Here is a 17335-nt window from a genome sequence, read left to right as displayed (position 1 = left end):
ACAAATTACGTGCAACACTGCATAATAACTATAATTAAATATAGAACGTCTCACCAGCAATTACAGTCCTATACCACAAATTGCCAATCACACTGAGTTCGCTAATCACCTCCAAAAGAAAGAAAAGTGGATCAACTGGCAATCTTACTGTATTCTTAGGTACATGTTGAAGCATATAATAATATCGAAGAATAAATTATAAAGGAATGAAAAATTGTACACTTAGAATCTTCATATTCATTTTGCCCGGCTTGCGAGCGTATGAATTTTTATCCCTTGAGTGTGTTATCAGTTCAACACCCATGGTACGAGTGGACAAAATTTATATTCCACTTAATACTATGCCTGTATAAGCCTAAAAATTCAGCCATATGCATGACTGCACATAAATACATAAGGTATCATGACAAAATGTCTTAAGACATCAGGCCGTATGACAGCATGGTCATCACATGATTCTGTCGCTTGCAACCTCTGAATAATTATTAATACGGTTCTTTGCAGTTGCAACATCTTCAGGTGGGTGGTGCTTAGAAAAAAAGCGGGACGGCTCGAGATTTTCACGTACTTTGCTATGGGAAAGCGGCAAGATGTCCCGACATGTAAAAGCCACATTAGACAAACACAGAAACATTTACTACATGAGGTCTTATGAGCGCCGCTAGTATACATCACTGTCACAGTTGCCATCGGATGTGACAAGATAGGTTCATGCCAATACCATTATCGACAAGCGTAAACCCCCTTGCATTCATCATTCATGCATCATTTAAGTTTATGTAATGTCCATTGCAGGGCAAAAGCTTCGTCCCACTTATCCCAGCGTTCATATGTAAACATGGCATTGTCGTGCTCAAAGCTATGTATGACAATTTAAGACCGCACCTGCACACCCTCATGGCCTTAATGCGACATTTTCAGCAGTTCACCATTGCTGTGATATAGGGTGATATACTCAGTTGATGAATACATTCTGGTGCATGACTCCACGAACCCGGCGTTGTTGCGCGGCTAAGCTCGAGAACGCCGCTTTGAATCCCTGTCACTTGTCACGTGGTTCTGGCGCTTATTAATTTCTGATATTTATATTATCACGGTTCTTCACATAGGCAACACTGCCAGGTTGGATGTGCTTAGAAAAAGCATAGAAGACTTAACATTCCTACCTACTTACTATGAGAAAGCGGCAACTGTCCCTACATGTTCAAGTTGCATTCGACAAACAGCAACAGGATAAACTGTATCGTTTGTGTGCTCGTTTGGAATAAAGGTAAACGATTTAGTGTCCCCTACGCCCGTCGGTTGGAATGCGAAGGAGGACAAGCTTCACATGGATGCAAAAAGACATGGTTCATCCTTCCGTCACAGGAATCGTTATAACGCGAAGTGAAGCCTGTCTTCACAGGAGTAGTTGACTCGTTATTGTCCATTCATGTATGAAACTTGCTCAAAGTCTATTGGTGTTTGGCAGCTATAGTACGTTGGCCGTGGGTGCAGCTACGTTTGACGCCTATAGGAGCACATCTCCATCCCGACGACTAACGTTCATGACTTAACCCCTGAGGTAGCTGAAGTAGTTAACATACGCCAGTACAGAGCATAGGATGAACCATGCGCAAACAAGATGGCGTCAACAATTGTCCATAATAAACACTAGTACTCGATATGCACTACTTTAAAGCGTCGTCGTGAGGAGAGGAACGGCAGGGCGTGCGCTCCAGTACTAGGGTAACCTGGGACTGTGTTCATGTATATACCACGAAGGGCTTCATAAAGGCTACAGGAAAAGCTCGTATCTTGAAGCGTGAACGCGGGTAGGCGCTCCGCTAACCGCTGGCGTCTCTCTCGCTGCACCAAAGCACTAACTGCGCGACAATCGCCTGTGGACGTCATTGCCTTTCTGTGCCACTTATCACCAGCAGTTTTATTAGCCAGCGCTTGTCGCACTCGAACCAGTAGGCGGCAGAGAAACGCCGTTGCGGCACATGTAGTTTGCACTACTCTGTCGACGATTCGTCACGCTAACACTACGCAGAAGGCAAAGCACGTACTGCGCAGTCAGCAAAACGGAGCCATCGCGCACGGTGCATTGCACTGACCGCAGTGTTTCCTACAATAATGCATCGAAAGCCTCTGTTGCGCTGAAGCTACCGAAGCATACCCTGCCGGTACTCGTAGTGTCAAGATACAGTAGTTCACGTCACCGTTTCTGGATGGCGACATCGCCTCTCAAACGATGACTGACGGAGGGAGGTGTGAGAGATATGATATGCGCTTTTATAAAAGCAGCCTTCATTTGAGACTGTGGCGCAGCGCGTATAGCGCTGGGCATATGTCGTTGCTCGCCGAGAGGTCATGAGTTTGATCCCTAGGTCATTCAAGTCAATAAATTTTTGCTTCTTGTTTACCTTGTCATCTGTTCATGTACATTTCACCGACGTCACTTCCATGACGGAAATGATGTCACTGAAGTCTTGGTGGATGCTGCAACAAAAACACTGCAAACGAAATGCAAATGAAGGCATGATGTGATTCTCGGAACGGCCTGAGTTTGATCCTCGGCTTTCCGTCCGCGGAGGTGGAAAGTAAACAGTTCGTAGATTACATCAGGTGTCATTGGTCGCAATTATCATGAAAAATTGTAGCCTATAACACTGCACTTCAAGCTATGACGGGACGGGTCTGACTAAGTAAGGGAAAGGGGCAGGCTTGGCGCCCCATATATTAGTCGGATACAGTTTAAGAATTTCTGGAGAGGCCCCGCCAGAAGACCGAAGCGCGGTGGCGATCGCCTCCGCGACTAAATTAATAGTCTCGCCCATGCACAAGGCGCTGTCCTGCGAAGGCGGGGGTTCTCCGGCTGTCCGGCTGATGATGTCCGTCTATAGGGGGCGCCCATTGGTGCAGATTTGCGTGTGTCCGCCTTTGAGGAGGGAATACCATGGACTTCTAAAGTTCTATCCGAGCATAGATAATTAGGGGTACAGTTTCTTTGGCAGAGTAAATGTAACTTTGGTTCGCAATTGTATAATTAAACCGACTCATCATATTTTTAATTAATTATGTACACCTGCACATAATGCAACTTACAAATCGCATTAGGTGATGTTGGAAAGCACGCCTCCTTAGAAATAATCTGAAGGCTGCACGGATGTCGGAGAAAGGCGCCGCCTAACTTGCCTCGAAAACGGGCTTCTGTTCCATTTCATGAGAACTGTGAACTGAAAGGCACAGCGTTTTGGTCGCACACTTTGGCAACCAGTATCTCGAAGCCATATGTCACCCCTCAAGTTCGTTCCCTCAAAGGCACAGTGGACAGGTTTTGCGAACTCAGCGGTAATATATCGTCGTTTGCGACGGGCAGAGTAAGGTAACTATGCAGTTATTTACTGAGTGTTATAAAACCAACGTGCAGGTTAATTTTGGTACGTCAGGTACACTGAAATTTTTCGAACACACACACACACACACACACACACACACACACACACACACACACACAACACACACACACACACACATCACACACATATATATATATATATATATATATATATATATATCTATATATATATATATTATATATATATATTATATATATATATATATATATATATATATATATATATATAATATATATATATATATATTATATATATAGCATGTGTAAACTGTTCTCCTCCCAATTATCAAAATCCGAGCAATATACGCTTCATCTTACGGTATATACACTGCCCAGTTAAAGGTCGATGCGCTGCGCACATTTATCAGTAGCATATACCTTGAGATTAGACAAGCAATAGAGTGAGTTGTAAGGTCACTCGCGAATGTTGCCCTGAACACCTCAAGGACAGCCGAGGCCAGCCGACCAGACAATATATCCCTCGATACCAGTTCTGATCACTGTTAGCAACACAATTACCCCTTGTGTGAAGAGCCAACACAATGGAGCACACTGCAGGCGATATCGCACATCCGTGTCGGATATACGGTCCCTGGACGCGATTACAGGAAAGCAATGCGTAGCTCGATGACACAGCAACGAGTGTTGGCAACGATATCTATACCGATGATGCACGGAGCTAAGCACCAAGCGTCGTCAAAGAAACAAAAGAAAAGTATCAAGCATCACACGTAATCCGCATATGTGGGAGAAATGACCTGCCAGGTTTCCTGGCAATGTTATGTCGCGACACACCTTTATACAAGTTTCGTCACAAATATTTCCCATGGCACGTCAACGGCACCTGCGGTCAGCCGACCAGAGAATGTATCGGTGGATGCCACTTTGATCGCTCATAGCGTCGCAATTATTACTTGCCTGAAGTGGCAACACAATGGGGCACACTGGCGACGACATCACACGTCCGTGTCGGATATGCGACCCGGCACGCGAATACAGGAAAACACAGTGTTGCTCGATGGCACCGCAACCAGTCTTGGCCATGATACTACTAAAACCTCGCAGGGTGCCTAATGCATTGACCCGAGACCACTCGAAGACGACAGGCTTTTTCTTTCTGTTTTAGGGGCGTAGCTCCTCTTAGTCTAACCTTGTCACGTCTCCGTTGTCCGGTGTCAACGGCAGTATCTCTGTCCAGCGTAAACGGCAGATGGCGCTGTCTCATAGAAGTACATACAAACTGCAGTTCAGGACGATATTCTAGATGGCGCTGTACACAATCCGTGTCGTCATCACCATTTCTCGTATCATTTCCTAGATGGCGTTGGTCCAATAGAATTGTATGCAATATGGCGCTTGTGTGAATCAACACTAGATGGCGCTAGAAGTGCCGCTGCTCTCCGATTGGCTGCTGCGCGGGCTGCGCGGGGATGCGCGGGGGCGAGCGCCTCTCTCATTCCCCTGGATCGTCGCCGTACGTGTCGGATCGTTGGTGGAGCATGAACGATGCGCAGCGGCGGGCGCTCGTTTGGCGGCAGCCAGGCGCATCCCGAGACGGTGCGCGCCAAGGACGCCGCTGCGAAACGGGCTCAACGAGAAGCCGATCCCGAGACCATGATTGCTTCAGGAGCTTCGCCCAAGCTCTTCATCATTCACCCGTGGATATGCTGTAATTTTTTCTTCTCGTTCGGTTATTGATGCACCCCTTCCCCCAACCCTGAAGTTTTCTACTCCTCAGGTGGTGCTGCACCACCGAAAATGATCCGCCCACTTTGACCAAGCGAGGCTGTCATGTGATTAGTTCGCCATATGTCATGACCACGTCACATATTCCGGCATTCCGTGGCTTCATGCTGAAGTCACATCAAATCTCGTATGACTCATCTCAGAATCTCGTATGACGTCATCTGCACCTAAGCCTGATAATCTACGGCAGCGGGTACACGTTACTTGCAGATGGTGTTGAGGTATATTTCGCGTTAAAACATTTTCCGACCACTGAAGATTGTAAATCTTACGAGAAAAAAAAACACAAATTGCAGATAATCTTTATTTTAGTCCCCATGGAGACCCCAATGTACACTGCGTGGTGCTCCACTTAAAAATCAGTTTTATGCCTGAATCGGAACCAGAAAAATTCATTCTTCTTATATTGCAGGTTTTATAATTTTATTTCTTTTTTTAAGCAAGAAATAATTTTTGAGTTTCCCCATTGACGGCAACAGGGAACTTCATTTATGAAGCTGTCGTATAAACAAAACTAGATATACCCGTCAATACGGAAGTTCTAATTTTTTTCTTGCTTAAAACAACAAAAAAATGTAATGTTAAAAATTACCATACAAGAAAAACTCTTTATTTGCCTTAAATTGCGGTATAAAATAATTTTTTCATTCGAGCACCGCGCGGTGTAATTAACGCCTCAATGCGGAAGCAATATGACTATTTTCTCAAATTCGGGATTTTTCCTCGTAAGACTTACAAACTTCATTGGTATGAAAATACTTTAATGCGAAATATAAGTTCCGTTGAGTAAGTATTATTTACTGAGATATTCATCCACACAGCAGTGTCAAAAGCGAAAATAATGCAAACATAAAATATTTCGGCGATATTTCTGGAGGTGTTCCAAGTTGAGCAGCGAAAGCCTTTCAATTTGGCTGAATTTAATTAGCCCACAATAATTACTAGAGGCCGCTTTTTCTATATATCAAAGCTGGGATGGATTCTTCGCATGAACTTCGATTCTCCCATTTGACTAACCACCTAACTCAACTAATTAAAAAGTCATTACTTCAACTTTCTTAATTACTTTTCGAAATGATGTCTTTAATCATCTTAAGATGCCTTCCGCTTCAGAAAAAGCAATTATGAAGGCAGCGAGCAAGTATCGCACTTTTCGTGATTTTTTAGGACTTCGGACGCATTTCTTGAAGCACCCGGTATAATCGAATAGTGGGGCACAAAATAATGGGTACAGAACACCGATTAATCTTCTAAATGCTATAGCTGCTAACCGGTTCACGGTGTGCTATGCCGAAATAGGAGCATAAACAGCCTTCAATGTGCTGTTAGAGTAGATATGAAGTACGTAGAAGTGTTGGTATTCTTTGTTGTCGCGAGTATTTTTCTCGTTTGGGGTTCGTTAATGCCACTGGGTGCGTTGCTCTTATGTGTTCTTACCATGCTAATTACTTAGTGACTCACGGCTATTAATTAGCGAAATGCCGTGCCATTTAGTTTTTTATTTAATCTATATGTGTTTTGTAATAGAGTCAACTTGATACGGTAATGCGCACGCACATAAAAACAAAACAGGCAAAAACCTCTAGTTGGCTAATTCTAGTTCGCTAGTTTTAATACGGCTGCTAAGTTGCTAGTGCGGTTACTAACAACTTAGTAACGAACTAATCATTCGATTTCGTGTTATTCCATTACTAACCAGGCAGGGAGTCTCACTAACCCACATTTCACTACCTTGACTGCATGACGTAATGGCAAGTGTTTCATGAGTAGTAAACGGCTAGTATTTAGTTGGCGAATATGCCGGCTTTTTTTTTAAGCGTGCAGGCTGAAAGTCAGACCCTCTGGCAGCTAATTAGTTAAGTAACGTATTAACATTTACTAAGCCGGAAAGAAAACGAGAGTCTGCGACCAAGGGTTCTCCTTTTGTTCGAGTGGCTGCTCCTTGGGCCTAATTGGTTGCTCGTGCAACGCAAACACACCGAAAAAGCTTAACGCACGCTGGAACAAGAAGCAGTTTCTCAACGCTTTTCTAGCACGGTTCTTCTTCATTCTTAAATGAGCCCTCAAGAGTAAGCTCTTCCCTCAGAGAGCAACTCTGATTTGGCGAGATAATTGAGTTGAGTACAACACGCGAATGAAGTGCGCAAAGAGTGCATGGGTCAGCTTCTTTGCTTTCATGCGTGTCCTACAGAGAAAATGCAAGCACAACGAAAATTCGGAGCCCTTCCACTGCAGTGAGAATGGAAGAGCGTAGCTGGGACGATTGTCTGTCTGGTATAGCGAATACTGATATACAGAATTTACATACTATCATTATTTATTATATTGAGCGAAGACACATACACTGAAATATATCCCAGTGTTTCTCTTGTGCATGATGTGTACCATCTTATCAACCGCGCCCAATGGCTGTCTCAAAGTGAAATCCTGTGGTACATAAGAAAGCCCAGCTGCTGTTGTTCGAATGGGCAAACATGGCATGTCATTCGTTTTTTATGCAAGTGGTCTTGTCCTTGCGACAAACTTGTTCACCTCATTTTGACATGTCGGCGAATTCATGCACCTCTACGTTTACGGCATGTCCATTTTTTTTTTCGACGTAGAAAAGCTGTACTAGCCGAGTTACACGTCTCTCCGAAAATTGTTGTTCTACGCGCCTTGTGTCCGCAGACGCGTTCCGCCAGGACATAGCCACTTTAGGCTTCGTTGCAGCAACAATCCATAGGAAGGGCATGAAGTAGGATCAACTAAAAACGAGCTCGCCGGTCATTTTGACAAGATCTAGATCACCAAACAATAGCGCCTTGAATAACCTCTACCAAGCAAGTGATTCAGGAAATGCCAGATAGTTTAATTTGCGCGGATCACACTAATTAGATTATTTGACCATCCCCGAATCTAGTACCTAAGAAATACTGTTTTCAGCTTGACAACGGTTTCTCACATAAAGACTGCCTTTCAATGAAATGTAATCTAAGGCCAGCGAAGGTTCGTGTATTGTACCATTGCTTCACGACCATTTCCTACATGGACGCTTGGCTGTAAACAAAGCGGAAACCAGTCGTCATTCTAATTAATGATTAAAAGAGTGGCGGCTTTGGCAAGTGCAATAGCGCGAACTATAGGAATGAGGAACAAAGTAACACACCAGGACGAACGCTAAAGTAACACACGAGGATAGCGCTCGTCCTTTTTCTTACTTTCTCCCTCGTCCCCAGTTAGCGATATAGCTCTTGCCAATTAATGGTTTACAAAAATGTTACTGCACATGCGCGAGCGAATACATATTTACATAATCAACCTCGGCCGGGGATTATAGCAGAACGAACTATTATTTTTTTTTCATTCAAATAATGCAACTACAATTCTCTCCGTTCTATTTTTTTTTTCATTTCCCTCTGATGAAACAGCCATAGCCCTGGCCATCTCAACCTGTGCTGAGGAAGCAATGATACTAACCGATTCTCAAGCAGCTTGTCGAAATTTTCAGAAAGTAAGAATTTCTAGGCAAGCCTTAGGAATACTCACAGCTACAGCAAAGAAGAACCTACCAGAAACGTACAGGTGCCCCAAAAGTAAAACGGAGCATGCGAGTTGCGGCCAAACTGGCCTAAACTAGAGTTACTGTATATGCTACCTAAAGGTAGCATATACAGTAACTCTAGCCTAAACTGCATGCCAGCGCGCTCTATCGGCAGATGCACTGTAGATTGCGAGAGTACGTCAGCATATCCGGCTGACGCATCCCGATATTCTGATGCTGTCCTTCTCGCAGGATCGAGCGAAGGCGCGCTGCTACCATCACTGCTCGTCGGGGGCGCTGTCAATGCTTTATGCATTTGTTTGCCCGCGTCGTGAAGAAATCTGCGGAGGTGTGCGCTTTCTGCATCGCAAGGAATGCCTCCGCTTTCGCCCCTGACAAGCCGTGATGGAATCAGTGCGGCTTGGCTAGAGCCGGCGAGAAGGCGAGCATAAGAATATCTGGACGGGTCAGCCGGATATGCCGACGCACTCTCGCTATCTGCAGCGCACGTGCTGATAGAGCGCGCTAGCAGGCGGTTTTGAACAGCTTGGCCACAGCTCGCGTGCTAAATTTTACTTTTGGGGCACCTGTATACATCATTTGGACTCCGGGTCACGAGTCCCTGATGGGAAATGAGGCAGCCGACGCTTCCACCTGAGCTCATGTTCACCTAGCCTTCCCGCAGGCAGTGGCTTACCGCAGCGGTGGCTGCATGGTTGAGCGTCCGCTTCCCATGCGGGAGGGTACCGGGTTCGACTCCAGTGCCGACCGGGAACCCACCGGTTTTACAGCGAAAGCTGTTATGAGATCATTTCACCGGCCGTTTTTGGCGCAGTAGTTGTCCGCCGCCGCCGCCGCCGCTGCCGCCGCCGCCGCCGGTGTCCGTAACCAGTATCGCTCGAAACAAGAAAAAAAAACGAAATAAGAAAAAATTTCCAGGATGGAACGAGGTTCGAACCTGGGCCCTCTGCGTGCGAGCCCAGTATTCAACCTCTGAGCCATGCCTCTGCTTGAAACTGCTTCGCAAAAAGGTCCTATACAGGGTTCATGTCGGGAAGGAACCACATTAGCATATGCAATATAGCGTGGTAGAAGAGTAAAATAAAAACCAAGCGTCGCACAACGCGAATTCTGTAACCAGGCGTCACACAATGCGAATTGCGCAACGAGTAGGTTGTTGAATGCTTCCAACCCATTACAAAAGGCTCTGCCATATTTCTTCATCGTCATCAGTCACAGCATCAACAAAGTGCGCATTATGCCTTACATGCGTTTAGCAGATACCACGGCTCTCCGTAGAATGACGAAAAATGGCACAGTGCCTGCTGCCCTACTTCTCAAAAATTAGAATGATTTATAGCGTAGTGATCTCCTCGCAAGTGCACGTATTGGTAGCCAAGGAAGCCCATAAGCGCATGATCCATTTCATCGGGGTCTCAGTAAAATTAGAATGATTTATAGCATAGTGAGCTCCTCGCAAGTTCACTTGTATTGGTTACCAAGGAAGCCCATACGCGCATGATCCATTTCCTCGGGGTCTCAGTAAAATTACAATGATTTATAGCGTAGTGGGTTCCTCGCAAGTGCACTTGTATTGGTGGCCAAGGAAGTCCATAAGCGCATGATGCATTTCCTCGGGGTCTCAGTAAGTTCTTCGCCCCCCTCTCCCACGTCAACGTATGTTATACAGCATGACGGGAGAGGGAAATAGCGACCGGGCTTCACCCAATGCAAATTACATAACTGGTGGGCCGTTTAAAGCTTCCAACCCATTACAAAGAGCTGAGTCATAATTCTTCATCGTCATCAGTCGTCGCGTCAACAAAGTGCACATAATGCCTTACAGACGTGTAGCTGGTGCCTCGCTTCTCCGCTGAATGACGAATAATGGCTTAGTAGCTGCTTCCCAACTTCACGAAAAGTGTGATTTATGGCGTAGTGGGTACCTTTCTAGTGTACTTGTATTGTAGCCCCAAGAGAGCTTACAACGGGCTCTAGAAACGCCGCTCTTCCAGCATTCGCTGTGACTGTGCTGCGGTTTCAGCGCAGGCCTGGTGTTTTTTTTCTAAAGGGGTAGAGGAGTACACCTACGTGGCGCTCGGTTGTTAATGGGTACTCATCTCGAAAGGTGGCCCCATAAGGTTCTGCAAAGACCCCTGGGCGCACCTTAACCCACCACAGCCTTGGTGAAATAGTTGAGCATCCGCCTCTGCTGTGGGAGGCAGAGAATTGCTGCCGCCGGGTACCTGCCGGTAAAATAGGGACAAGCGCACTTCCGGCCTGGTGCTCGGCAGAACGAAGTTCAAAGTCGCTTGGGAGGGCACCCACCTTGTGGGAAATTGGCGGCATGGGACAGCCAGACCTAAAAATAAGGTCACCCTCTTTTTTTTTTTTCAGCGCTCGTGTTGTGCGTTTCTTGTCCTTCGTCCGTGCCACGCTGTACATTTTCCCGAAAATGTTAGTACACCAACTCGCCCAGTTCGCCGTATTAGTTCCTACCCGCAGGACGCACTTAGGAGGAAAGACGATGTACCCAAAAAGTACAGCGACATCTTACAGCGCTACAGGCTAGGCCGAATAACTTATCCGCCAGCTCACCCCAGCCTAACTAGGGAAGAGGCAGAAACCCTGAGGAAGTAGCAAACAAACACTTACGTTCACGGTATATTACTTCACCATATCTCATCGACTGAGCACTCGTACATCTGCAAGTACTGTAATGTCCCGGACACTCTATGCCATATGATGTGGGGATGCGTACAAAACCCTAGCACCGCTACACTAACCGAAGAGCAGTGGGAGGCCAAGCTATCGGACCCAGACCTGAAGAATCAGCGAAGCCTGCTTCAACGGGCACGAGAGATGGCAAAGGCCCGCGGGTGTACCTGGAGTAAGGAGGCCGCCCACCTTGGGCGCACAGTGCGCTTGCTCAAAGGAGACGTTTATTCTCTCTCTCTCTGTACAGTGCTGAAACTACTGAATCGCAAGCACCCCACTAATCACCTGTAGAGTGCGACGCAACTATAAGGCGTGAAGATCACGCTGTAATATTTATAACTAGAGGCCGGATTTTTAGGCACTGAAAAAGCTGCTTTTAGGCGCCAAAAATAGGCAGGCAAAACAATGTTTTAGGCTTCCAAAATCGTAAATATAGGCACAATAAATTTTCACATAAATGCAGATAATTTCAAACGAATACGTGCGCGACCTCTATCTACGACAGGAAAACAAAAATGTTATTGCTCAAGATGGCACAGAGGCGCCAACATTTGAAAATAGCCTGCTTTGTCCCGCACGGCTCGCACTCCCGTGTTCTGCAGAGTGAGTCATGTGTCCACTGTCGAATCAACACACTCCTGAGTGTCTTTCCGGCATGACTGAGAAGTACAGAGCAGGAGCAGACAGCCAGATTGCTAAAAGACCGGAAGGGAGGGATTCCTGCTATTGGCCGGGCCGAATTGCGTAGAGCCAATTTCTCCCCTGGCAGTGAACCACTGGCATAGACAGGCGGAGGGGCGTCTGACACTGCGCTGGAGCCGCTTGATAGCGCCTCTGACTGGCGTTTGCCAGTGTGGTAGCGCCATGGAGAAGGAGAGCGCAAATGCTGCTCAACGGCGCCGAAGAGCGAAGAAACTTAACTCCTCGGATCCCGAAGTAGTTGCCTGGCAAAATAAATATACATGTGCCACATAATATATGTATGCCATGTGTGTGTTATTGGAGCAGCAGTAAGCATGATAATCAAGCTAATCCTAGACAATCAGTAAAGCTAAGAACAATCAGCAGAACCTTTGCTAACGCTACGTTATACTGGCATAGCCGAGCTAAGCCACTGCAAACATTTTTAGACAGACTATAGACTATCGGCGCTGACTAAGACTCCCAGGTTTAAACTCACATGTATACATTATAAAGTGGACGGGGGGATGATCGCCGCCGTAGCTCAGTGGTAGAGCATCGGACACGTTATTCGAAGGTCGCAGGTTCGCTCCCTGCCGGCGGCAAGGTGTCTTTTCGTCCACATTACTTTCGACACATTTATATCCTAATTACTACAAATAACATCCCCTATACTTTCCTTGGCATTATTGTCGGTTAGTTCTCACTAAAGGCATGCTGCCATTCAAGCTTAATGAGTTCAGTTCATAAATGTAGGTGGTAAAAACGGAACGAAGCCCTAGGGTTTTACGCGGCTCGACCATGATACGATTTTGAGGCCCGCCGGAGACCAGATTACCCTAACTGCCTAGGGCTCGAAGAAAACAAGTGGTTTTAGCGCGATAGCTTTAACCCTTTGACACGCTATGTACACAATTGTGTACTCCACTTGTTTTCGCTATCTGTATCGACTAGGGGCTAAGAAAGAGCAAGATACCTTGACCTTTGGATGAACTGAACGTCCTGCATATTAAATTTTTCTACATTTAAAATCATGTTGCCGTGTACTTTTGCATATGATCACTTAGCTGAAGGCACTACCATGTTAGAGGATTCGCTCGACGTGCCGCTTCCCGCTAGCCAGGTCAAAAGCATAGTTTTTCTTTGATCAAAATGGACATAAGCGGAAACGCATTTGCATTATATTTCTAGCCTGGAGTTTCATTCTATTTATGAAAAAACAGAGCACGAGTGACTTCAGAATAAATATATATATAGGGTCATTCCACGCCAAACGTCCCAGACATTGCGCTCGACCCTCTCCAATTGTATTGTAAAAAATTGTGGACGTTCATATCAGTGCACTATTTGCCCTCGGAAAGTATTTTTAGGAAAAAAATTTTTTCTTGTCTGTTACAGTGATTTGAATTTTGCCGTAGTGGGTGAAACATAGGTTGCGAAAAATACTCTAAAAAATACAATACTTTATGGAACGCCTTAAATATCTGCTGTTTACTTGAAAAGGAATGGCACTATCTTATTATCACCTATTGACGACCACTACTTGGTCTCACGATGTGCTTTGTGGTGAAGCAATGCTGCAATTTTGCGCCCATTTTGATTATTTTTTAAAAATTCTGCGAATATTACAGACAAAATAGGACTATATCACATGGCTGTATAGTTGGCAGTAAGCATGTCAAAAAAGTATTGAAGTCGATGACCTAGTAGTTTCGAAGTGGAAGGGGCGCAAACATTGAAAAATGTGTGAAATGCTCCACGTTCAGGCACATGTAGAGTGGTGATGTATTTTAAGTAAAAATGCACGCTTGGTCTCGTTGGGAAGAGTAAACAAAGGAGATTGATTTGTGAAAGTTTCATCGGAGCGTTTTTTGTCTTTGGCGAGAAACAAAAATTTATGTTGAGCGTTCGCGGCGTGCCTGGGCGCGGGCCCGTAAGTCCACTTCACTGCACCGCCAGTGTTCCTTGGGGCAACGGAAGTATGCAGCGCCCACGCGGGTGGCGCGATCGTGTGCTGCTGTGAGTTCTCACGTTGTTGAAAACTTGCAAACAGTGTATATGGCTGGCAGAATGTTTCGGAAGGGCACTAAAGGCTGCCGGTTAGTAGTCGGAGCAGAGCACGATTTCATTGTCACGTCACTGTATGCACACGTACGACAGACGCAGAGCTTGGGTTGTGTTTTCGATCTCTGCGGAGGTTGCAGTTCTTACTTCCGTTGCCGACGTATGGTCTTCGCCACTTGAAATGCCTGTGTTGCTGAGTAGGTGGTGAGCCCGGCATTAAGAGTGGTCAGTGATGATGGCACGAAAAGGTGAAACGTGCGCGTACCTTTGAGGGAGACTGTAGACTCAAACCTTGCATAGAGCTCAACTTTCTGCCACGCTGCATGCGATGCTTTCATCTTACTAATCGCCTTGCGATTACTAAGCGAAGGCGATAGACATTTAAAAGGACGAAGCCACCTTAAAGGCGGCTTCGTCCTTTTGTATATTTATCGCTTTCGGTTTCCGTTGTACAGGCTCTCCGTCTAAAATATGACACGATAGCAGTATACTCACCATTCGCAATGTTTATCTTACGCGCTGCCAAGGGATGCGGCCGAAAGACGAACCTTCGAGTGCCGTGTGCTCGCTCGGCGACGCGATCACCGGAGCAAAGTTCACCTCTGCCGAAGATCCGAGCGTTAGAATACGTAGCACCATTCGGCTCCGAGGCACGAATGGCGCGAGTCACGTTCAAGCGAGCTGCCCATAAAAAATAATTATAATTGTGTATTCCCGGTGCCTGTTAGCCACTTTTATTATATAATAATATATTTTAAACGAACCATCACTCATTTTCCCTGACACTTCGTCGGCGGCACTGCGGAAAGCCGAAGAATGCGTGTCGAAACGTGAAAACTCACAGCAGCACACGATCGTGCCACCCGCGTGGGCGCTGCATACTTCCGTTGCCCCAAGGAACACTGGCGGCGCAGTGAAGCGGACTTACGGGCCCGCGCCCAGGCACGCCGCGAACGCTCAACATAAATTTTTGTTCCTCACCAAAAACAAAAAACACTCCGATGAAACTTTCACAAATAAATCTCCTTTGTTTACTCTTCCCAACGACACCAAGCGTGCATTTTTACTTGGACTGCATCACTACTCTACATGTGCTGAACGTGGAGCTTCTCACACATTTTTCAATGTTTGCGCCCCTTCCACTTCGAAACTACTACGTCATCGACTTCAATATTTTTTTGACACGCTTACTGCCAACTATCCAGCCATGTGATATAGTCCTATTTTGTCTGCAATATACGTAGAATTTTTAAAAAATAATCAAAATGGGCGCAGAATTGCAGCATTGCTTCACCACAAAGCACATCGTGAGACAAAGTAGTGGTCGTCAGTGGGTGATAATAAGATAGTGTCATTCCTTTCCAAGTAAACAGCAGATATTTAAGGCGTTCCGTAAAGTATTGTATTTTTAGAGTATTTTTTCGCAACCTATGTTTCACCCACTACGGCAAAATTCAAATCACTGTAACAGACAAGAAATTTTTTTTTCCAAAAAATACTTTCCGAGGGCAAATAGTGCACTGATATGAACGTCCACAATATTTTACAATACAATTGGAGAGGGTCGAGCGCAATGTCTGGGACGTTTGGCGTGGAATGACCCTATATTTCATTCAATTTAAATAGGGTTAATTCTTATAACAGAGATAAATTAAAGTATTAGGACATTATTTTTGCTGCAATGGAATACCGAGGCCCTTGGAATAACATTGTATCGATTTGACACTTTTACATGGAATTCTTCAAAGGTTGCGTCTGAAAGGGTTAAAGCACTCGTTTCGCAGAATTGCTAGGAATTTACGTGTCAAAACAACCACATGATTACGAGACGTGCCTTTGTGAGAGACTGCGGTTTAGTTAGACCACCCTCTAGTTCCTTATCGTGCGCCTATATCTCAGCACGCGAGTGTTATTTGCATTTCCTCCCTATCGAAGTACGGGGTGCGGCCACCGTGTCCGGAATTTGAACCTACGCCCTAAAGGTTAGCAGGGCGACACTACGGTGGGTTTCTATACAGGTGAGCTTACGCGGAGAACCCTAGCCGGCTAATTCCTCCGTTATAGAGCTTTTTCTTCGTCGCGCATGGCAGCGAAGATGTATTTAGCTAGGCGCGACCAAAATTCTACCGTCCTATATGCGCGCAAAAACTTCTAGTGCGTACGTGGTACGAAAATTGCGCAATATTAATGAGAACTAACCGACAATAATGCCAAGGAAAGTTTTTAGTAATAATGTAAGGTAATTGTGAAAAAAGAAAAGTGGACGAAAAGATAGCTTGCCGCGGGCAGGGACCGAACATGCGACCTTCGAATAACGCGTCCGATGCTCTACCAACTGAGCTACCGCGGCGGCCATCCCCCCGTCCACTTTATAGGGTATATGTGTGCATTTTAAACGTGGGAGCGTCAGTCAGCGCCGCCAGTAGCCATGACGGCGAGTGTGGAACACTCTTTTTCTGCCTTGTTGGTGTCACGTAGCACGTGAACTTATTAGGAGCTGGCAGCTGACCAATAATCCCTCGCATACTACCTGAAAGCATCAAGTCTGCCAGAACGAGACCCTCGCTATGAATGAAGGAAAGAAGTGTTAATTTCAAGGGCTCGTTTTCTTTGTTATACACAATATTAATGAGAACTAACAGACAATAATGCCAAGGCATTATTGTCTGTTAGTTCTTATTAATATTGTGTATAACAAAGAAAACGAGCCCTTGAAATTAACACTTCTTTCCTTCAAAAATTGGGCAAGTACCACTACTCATCACCGGTCCGCTAATGTTAAAGAAATAGTCCGCGGGCAAACACGAATGTGCTACAGAAGTTGTGCAAGTCCCAGCGCCCACCACTGGTCCCCTTAAAATGAAGATGGCGACACGCAGGCGGTGAACGCTAATTATGATTTCTGGACATACGTAAGCAGCAATTAAGAATGACTGCAATAAACCGTCGGAATTAAACTAGTGATAATCAACGGGACCCCAAGTTACGACTTTGCGACTTCGCTAGTTAGTCATCTGTAGCGAGTGCTTGGGCGATTGGTAAAAACAGTTACTGAGTGTCCTACAGTTTGATGACCCGGGCACAGGTATCCCACATCGGGACGTCCAGGTCTTGCCTAGTAACCGCTTCTCCTTTCTTGTTTTGTCAACGCGCATCACCTAATGGATGTCTCCCGCATTCGTGTAAATGAGGATTCCAAA

Source organism: Rhipicephalus sanguineus, chromosome 7 (assembly GCF_013339695.2).
Source record: "Rhipicephalus sanguineus isolate Rsan-2018 chromosome 7, BIME_Rsan_1.4, whole genome shotgun sequence".
Lineage (NCBI taxonomy): Eukaryota > Metazoa > Arthropoda > Arachnida > Ixodida > Ixodidae > Rhipicephalus > Rhipicephalus sanguineus.
This window is presented reverse-complemented; position numbering follows the sequence as displayed.